Source organism: Rhagoletis pomonella, unplaced genomic scaffold, assembly GCF_013731165.1.
Source record: "Rhagoletis pomonella isolate Grant_MI unplaced genomic scaffold, Rhpom_1.0 Rhpom_scaffold_00002, whole genome shotgun sequence".
NCBI lineage: Eukaryota > Metazoa > Arthropoda > Insecta > Diptera > Tephritidae > Rhagoletis > Rhagoletis pomonella.
In genome coordinates this window covers 16,561,490-16,570,121 of record NW_023458556.1, presented here as the reverse complement: position 1 = coordinate 16,570,121, position 8,632 = coordinate 16,561,490, and positions in this window count along the sequence as shown.

The following is an 8,632-nucleotide window of genomic DNA, read 5'->3' as shown; positions in this document are numbered from 1 at the left end:
ACGTCTGGCATGCGACTGAGGCTGATCGACTTCGGCGGGGCGCGAAAAATTGTAGTATGCAGTACTATATTCAAGCTTAATAAGATCTATCAAACTACATGGCTGTCTCCAGATTGAAAAACGAGAAACGAAATCGATCATTTTGTGATAGACGGAAGGCACGCTTCCAGTGTTTAGACGTACGTACTCTCCGAGTCCCAAACAGCGACTAGGACCACTCTCTTGTTGCAGCCAAGATATGCAGATAGCACTCTTCAACAAACCGACATATGCAAGCAATGGAAGCACATTTACCGCCCATTAAGTGCCGCTGCTGAAGAAGTAGTCGGATTTCAGCGAGCCCGAAAGAACAAGTCGTACGAGAATTGTATCAGAGAGTTAGGGAAGGTTTCAAGACAAGTGCGAATTACTGTAAGAGAAACATGGCGACCTAATGATCTAAGTCTAGAACGTACTTAAATTATGGAGGGAACACTTTTCAGCCCTACTAAATGGTAGCAGCACGGAAAGTTGTGGAGAAGAACCCGAGCCCGCAGTCGATGATGACGGAGTGACGAGGTAAGTATAGCAATAACGCGGCTGACAACCAACAAAGCTGCTGGAGATGACGGCCTGCCAGTCGAGCTATTCAAGTTCGGAGGAGCTGATAAGGTGCATGCATTAACTCTTATGCAGAATACGGTCAGATGAACGCATGCCCGACGACTGCCCAATCCACAAGAAAGGCGACCCCGCCATACGCGCCAACTATCGCCTTCCAAGCATAGGTTACTAGGTCTTATCAAGCGTATTGTGTGAAAGACTGAAGCCCACCGTCAATGGACTGATTGGGCCTTATCAGTGTGGCTTTAGACCTGGCAAATCCACCATAGACTAGGTATTCACAATACGCCAAATCTTGGAAAAGACCCGCGAGAAAAGGATCGACACTCACCATCTATTTGTCGACTTTAAAGCCGCCTTTGACAGCACTAAAAGGAGTTGCCTATACGCCGCTATGTCTGAATTTGGCATCCCCGCGAAACTGATACGGCTGTGTAAAATACGGTTGGGCAATACAACTAGCTCCATGGGAATTGGAAAATAACTCTCCGAGCCACTTTCCCACAAAACGGAGTTTCAGACAGGGCGACTCCTTTTCTTGTAATTTCATTAAATAACCTGATGTTGGATAAGATAATACGAGCCGCAAAACTGATCCGCTCAGGAACAATTTACCGCAAGAATGCTCAATTGCTGGCGTACGCCGATGACTTGACCGACAATAATTTTGGCATCGAAATCCAACGCAGAATGACCCTTGCCAACAAGTGCTACTTTGGCCTGAGTAGGCAATTGAGGAGTTAAGTCCTCGCTCGGCCTTACGTAGACTACTCTCTATAAGTCACTTACTAAAGGACTCAGCTCGTCGTTGTGATCTTCTTGATATATGCAAATTGTTTTGACAATATTTCTCCTTCTTCTTATATTTGCAGACTTCGAACGAAGCATATAATATCTTTTCATCTACAACAGGGGTATACAATTATTATCTTCTCTTATCCTATTTCATTCAGTCGCTTTCACTTCGAAGTACCTACATCACTTTATTAAGGCCGTATCTTTACAATGTGAACACTTTGTAAATATTTATGTATATACATACATACATATACTAAATTTTTTGTTCAAACTATAGCAATGTTTAACTTTATTGCAACTTTATACTGCACTCTTAACAGCTGAGCAACATTAAAGCTAACAAAAGTGAAGGAAATGGTGAATAGTTTAACCAAACAACAACAAAACAACAAAACAAAAGCATATACAGCATCAATAGATTGTGTACTCTACGTGCTCTGCTGCCAAGTTGACGGCAGTTAACACACGTCAGTGCATGAAGGTCCTGCGAGAGAACAAAAGCACTTAAACAGATGTAAACTGGTGGTGACGAAATGGCACAACTCAACATGGATTTTAGAAAAGACCAAATATCATGTATATACATTAGGATGGTCCTTAAATGTAGGAAGCAAACTTTTACATCAGATTTCCTAATCCTGAACCTCTATGTCAATACTACTATACAATGAAAAAAAAAATTTAATTTTTTGAGTCCATTAAGGCATCTGGCCGTTGACCCCCTTGCGACACACCTTAACCGACTGCAATCGGGACCAAAATTTATATGTGATATCTTTGACTATGGTAGTATTGATTTTGGGTATTAGATGAAAAAAAAAAATTATATAAATTTTTAGGTTCTATAGAGCTGTCTGTACTTTGCCCACTGTGCGACACGCCTTCACCGACTCCAATCGGGACCAAAATTTATATGTATAGGACCACCCTAATATACATACGTACACTCCCCGGCATTTGAATATCGCACCCTTTTAATCATTGGTATTTGCAGTTTTCCGTTTGTTTATTAAATATTCAATAATTTTTTATCAAAACAGTATCATTTTACAATAAAAAAAGCGTGTAAAAATTATTCAGCTGGTTTTTATAAAAAAATATATATATTTTTATAAAAAAAATATTTTTATAAAAAATTAAGAAAAATTTGGTATGGAAAATATAAATAAAAAAACTTCAGGGTATTCATATTTTTGATGTGGATTGTATATATCAAATATGCATGCTTTAAAAATAAAGAAGAGAGGCATACAATGTGCAACGTGTGTATGTTTTGAAAACAAACACGATGTAAAGGTGTGCGCATTTCCAGCGAAAAAGGAACCAACGATGTGCACAGGTGCAAAAAAGTTGAAAAGAGAAAAAATACGAAGCGTATACGCACTGGTGATCCCATGCGATGCACTACGTCAAGCTTTACTGCATACATGAATATGCAATATATTTACATACATACGAATATATGCATGCAAGCAAGTACACTCATGGCTGGTATTTTTGCGCCGCATTTTGGTAATAGACTTCATGGCGTTCCGTTGTAGTGTGACTGTTGCTCTGGGTGCTAAAAAAAAGGTACTATGCATGTATGCACATTAGACCGCACCACCTTAATTAATTAATTAATTAATCCCAACGGCTTTTTACCCTCCATTCCCGCCCAACCGACACGAGGGGCGCAGTCCGCATGACGTACGGAACCTTTTTTTTTTTTTTTTTTTTAGTTTTTTCGTGCCGAGTAGTGGAAACAGGAGTTTGTTAAGTGTCGAGATCTAAAACTATTCAGCTACAGAATCAAATTCATCAGCTGATTGGATATGCTAAAGATAGTATTTCAATTATTGAGAGTGGAAATAATAGTTTTCTTTATAGTAAAAATCGAGTCCGATACGTCAAACGTGCCGGAATGACAGTTAAAATCTTGACATAAACCACGGAATGATTCGTTTAGTTCAAAATTAGTTTTGCATGGCTTTAAAAATAGAGGTCGAAAGTGTCTTGACATTCGAGAAGGAACATTAAAATTTACCTCAGCCAGGAGGGCCGGGCTATTAATCAAGCCTGTCATTAATTTTACGATAAATATTATACCCAGCATTTCTCTACGACTTGCGAGTGTAGGCAAATTTATGAGCTTTAGACGACTTGTGTAAGGGGGGAGATTGTAATCTGAATCCCAGTTAAAATTACGCAATGCAAAAAGCAAGAATTGTTTTTGAATTGATTCAATCCTTTCTGAATGAACTTGGTAGCGGGGATTCCAAACAATAGATCCGTATTCTAGTATAGGTCTAACTAAACTGGTAAAAAGAGCTTTTGTAACATAAGGATCTTTGAACTCTTTTGACCATCGCCTTACAAATGCAAAAACGCCTTTGGCTTTATTGACTGTAACATTAATATGATGGTTGAAATTCAGTTTGGAATCCATTGTGATACCAAGATCGACAAAATTGGATACCTGCTCCATATTATAATTTGATATTGAATAAACAGCTGGTTGAACAGCCCTCCGAGAGAAACACATAACTTTACATTTTTGAAGGTTTAGTGGCATATAGTTTGTATTACACCAACTAACCACGTTGTTCAGATCCGCTTGTAACAAAGACCTTTCTTCGATAGAGGACAATGTTTTAAAAAGTTTCACATCATCGGCATACATTAAAATTTTTGAATGTTTTATTATAGAAGAAATATCATTAATGAATATCAGGAACAGAATCGGACCAAGGTGGCTTCCCTGAGGAACTCCTGAAGAAACTTTAATGATGTTGGAAGAACAATTATTAACAATAACTCTTTGTGTTCTATCAGAGAGGTAAGATGAGATCCATTGAAGAAGACTGGGCTGAAAGCCGATTAGGTCGAGTTTACGGATGAGTAACGAGTGACATACTTTGTCAAAAGCTTTACTGAAATCGGTGTAAATTACGTCGGTATGAGCATTTTCTCTAAAACCGTTTGAGACATGAGTTGTAAACTCCAATAAATTAGTCATAGTAGATTTTCCTTTAGAAAACCCGTGTTGAGATTGTGTAATTGAAGAAGATATAGAATATGTCAGCTGGTTAACAATAATTGCTTCGAATAATTTGGGGATAGCGGAGAGTTTCGCTATGCCTCGATAGTTTTCTATAGACGACCTGCTGCCGTTTTTGTGAAGTGGTATTATGAAAGACTCCTTCCAGGCTGACGGAAAAACGCCATGTTTAAGTGACAAATTGAATAGAGTTGTTAAAGGCTCGCAGATGTTCTCAGCGCAGTGTTTAAGAAAACAGGTCGGAATATGATCAGGTCCAGGCCTAAATGACGCTTTTAAGGTTTTTAAAGAGTGTAAAACTTCATCGGAAGATATTACTGGAATATAAGCAGAGTTGATTGGACAAAGCTCGTACGGATAGTCTCCACTTATAGGGAAGTCTACAGAATAATTGGACCTAAAGAACCGAGCAAACATGTTGGCAATGAGTTGGCTGTCGCTAGATACAGTGTTGCGATAATGCATAGCGGACGGAAAACCATGTGCCTTACGCTTTGAATTTACGAAACCATAAAATGATTTAGGATTGTTAATTAAATTCTTCTTAATTTTACATAAATATGAATTATAACATTTCTTATTTAATGCGAAGTAGCTATGCCGCAAAACTGAGTACCTTAGGTAATCACTGTGTAAGCCCGTTCTTTTATACAGTTTAAAAGAGTGCGACTTTTTATTTTTCAATTTTTTAAGCTCTTTAGTGAACCATAATTGTATTGGTTCTTCATGAACAATATTACGTATTGGCACATACTTTCGAAACAAATTGAAAACAGTATCATTAAAGTGCTCAACGCTACGCTCCACGTCATCCCTATATATTGGCCAAGATAACTTTGAAAGTTCTTTGTTAATTTTCCTGAAATTTGCTTTCGCAAAAACATATCTAGTACTTGAACTTGAAGCAAGCAAAAAAAAGTTAGCCGTACACTCATGAGTCGAAAATAGTTTTGCAAGACAATTCAGAATTAGTATTTTTTTTTTACCGACCTTACTTTGTAGCAATTCGGACTCACCCTAGGTTAGCCTTTGGATATTCCCTCTTATTGTAGTTAGTTGTTCTTTATTATCTGGTTTTGGACTAGTCGATTTATATTTGGATTTTTTCGTTTGAATACGATTTTGTTCTGTACTTCACAGATAATTTTTCGTAATTAAGAAAAAACTAAACAAAAAATCAAAAACTTTATGCTCCGTCTAATGGCATAATGTGTATAAAATAACATTAATTCGACATTTCAAGCAGGTGGCAACCTCTTCAAATTACTACCTTCTGTGGTACATATTTTTTTAAGTTCAAATTCAGTCTGATTTTTTCAATAGGTGGCAACCCTCGCATACTTACGCTAAGAAACAAAGCTTTTCTAAACCATTTCGATGGATACTCATATTGTAATAAATCATTCTACTTATTAAGTAATTTGAATAAATTTTTCTTTTTACATGGTGGCGGCCTACAGGCTAAGCCCTCTAAGCGCCGTCACGTTTTTGAAAACCGAACGAACTAAATGTACTCCAAATGCTACAAGAACACATATTTTCAACTTTAAACTGCATTTATAGTGGAAATATGAAAGTTATCAAATATACTAAGAAAACAATTTCCATTTAAATCTGTCCATAATTCTATTTTTGTCACACAATTATGCGGAGGGGAACCACTGTCGTTCGCCTCTTTATATTCCTCGGTGACATTCGTCAATATTTTTTTTGTATAGTTCTACTCAGGGACCAAAAGTAACTGTTATCTCGAATTTACATAATGAAAATGTTGGCTGAATTCTGAAATTTAACAAAAACGTGGTTTGGGAACAGATATTAGATAAAAAATATCATTGCCCAGCGTTTGTTTTTTACGTTGTCTGATGAACATTGTAAGATAAGAATAGATATTAACTGTTATCAAGTAACATAAAAAGTAATCGTTGGGAAATAACTCTTATTGGCGAAAAAAATATATATCTCACCTAATAACTGTTACGGAACAACGTTTTTCCGATAAAACTTATAACTGTTATGTCCCTAGTTCTATTGCACTAATAAAAATACTTGCTTAGCAACAGTTTAATAATTTTTAGAGAAACTTAATTCACTTACATTGGGGTGTTACGTTAGGGGGATAAGACCCAAGATTAGGTGGTTAGGCACCAGAACGCGATTAATGAACTTTGAAACAAAAAAAATCTCCTCGAGACAAGAACATCGATATTTCTTATTTTCAGCCAAAAAAAAAAAAATGTTTTTTCTGGTACGGTCTAATGTACATACATATGTATGTATGTATGTACCTCCGCTGCAGTACACTTATTCACACGGCGTCATCCTTGCGGAAATTGAGTGAGGGTGAAACAAAGTAAATCAACAAGAAAGCTGAGGAAAACGTACTTTTAGCAAAAAAAAATGGAAAAAATTAAAGAGAGCGCCGCTAATGCCAGCGCAAACTTTGGCGCATGGAGGAAATTGGAAGCTGCAGCTTTAGTTTGTTTTGCTGACAGAAGCTGGCGCAGCAGCAATCATTTCCCTTTGTTTTCCCAAAACAAGCCAAATAAAAGTATTTTCAAGAAATTCTTCCAAAACTTTTCCGCAATGAATTGTAGTAAATTTTAGCGCACCTGCTGCGTCTGAAATTGCTAGAAAAACGAAATTAAATCAGGCTGCACATAAGTAAGTGCATATACATATATGTAAGCATGTGAACATTAAATTGGCGCTCATATAAAAGCAACTTGGTATTTATATTTTCTAAGAAAATGTGTTTAAAGAACAAGTGCTAGTAGAAAATCGTGAACTTAAAATATTAAAGTTAAGTTGAAGAAAATACAACCATGTGCATTTAAAATGTATATATGTACGTATCATATGGAATTTCCCAGAAACCAACAGAACAACTGAAAGGCGAATAAAGCCACGCTGCTGCTGAAATTAAGTCCTGAAGTCCACGCATGTGGGAAGGCCGTTTTTCGGGGCCGTTCAACAGGGAGTGGCCAAAAATTACTATTTTTCATCAGGTTCACCCGACACCCGTTCGAAAGCTAGCTAATGTGAGAAACCAGCAATGGGTTGTGCCTTGGGCTTGGGATCCGCCACTTAAAAGCCACCAATGAAAGGAAAAATAAAGTCTCGGATAAGGCCCTCTTCTATGGCTTGTACTATTTTCAGCCTATTTCAGATTTATAGGCTTATTTATAAAAAATTCAGCGAGTTTAAAGAACTTTATACACAAATTGGCTTTTTCATAAATTTTTAAATTTAAAAATCTTTTTTAAAGCTACTTAATTTTTTTTATGAATAAGGCCATTAATATAAAATTTTGAGCAAAAATGTAATTGAAGTAGAAAAAACAAAAAAAAAAAAATAGTGTGAGCTTCAATAGTTTTTTCGTTATATCCACTGCACTATTGCTAAGCTTGGAAAACTAAGAAATGCATTTATGAAAATAACTTCTACAGATATATGACTTGTAATAAGTAGGTCACTTACAAAATGCACGAAGCAATATATTTACTATGTCAAGTCAACGCCAATGCACGGTTGATAAGCCATTTTTTTATTATGAGCCCAGAAGCACGTAACAGACCTAAGCGCAGCTGAGGGCACCGCGAGATAAACGCTCCACGTGAGCTACAGCGAAATGCATTTCGCCAACGCCAATTGTATAATCGCCGGTATAGACATGTCGCTACTCAGAAGCCGATAAAATTAACAATTGAATGAATTAATAGTTTTCTTCAGTACATAAACATAAACAAAATTACCCTAGAATTTAGGTATAAAAAGTCTACAACAGCCGACAATACAGTACAACAGTACAACGACTGAGTAAATCACTTCATGACCCGCAACTTACTTCTGTGAAAAATGTTTTTAATACTTTTAATTGGAGCATTCATCGCCTCTTCCAATTCAGCTGTATACAATGCAGCATCCTCCAAGCATTCCTCTGCACATACTGGGTCACTGGCACCACGATATTTGCATTCACAAGCTGCTCAAAATCCTTGGGAATTTTTAGTATCTGAACAACACAAGATTTTAGCTGCACAAGTATCTGCCCCGGAAGGATCCTATGCAGCTCCAGAACCAGCTCCATCATCCTACGCTGCCTCCCGCTCTGTCCATAAATCTCACCCAGCACCGGCACATGCACACTCTTCATCATCGTACGCTGGCTCCGACTCTGTCCGAGGATCT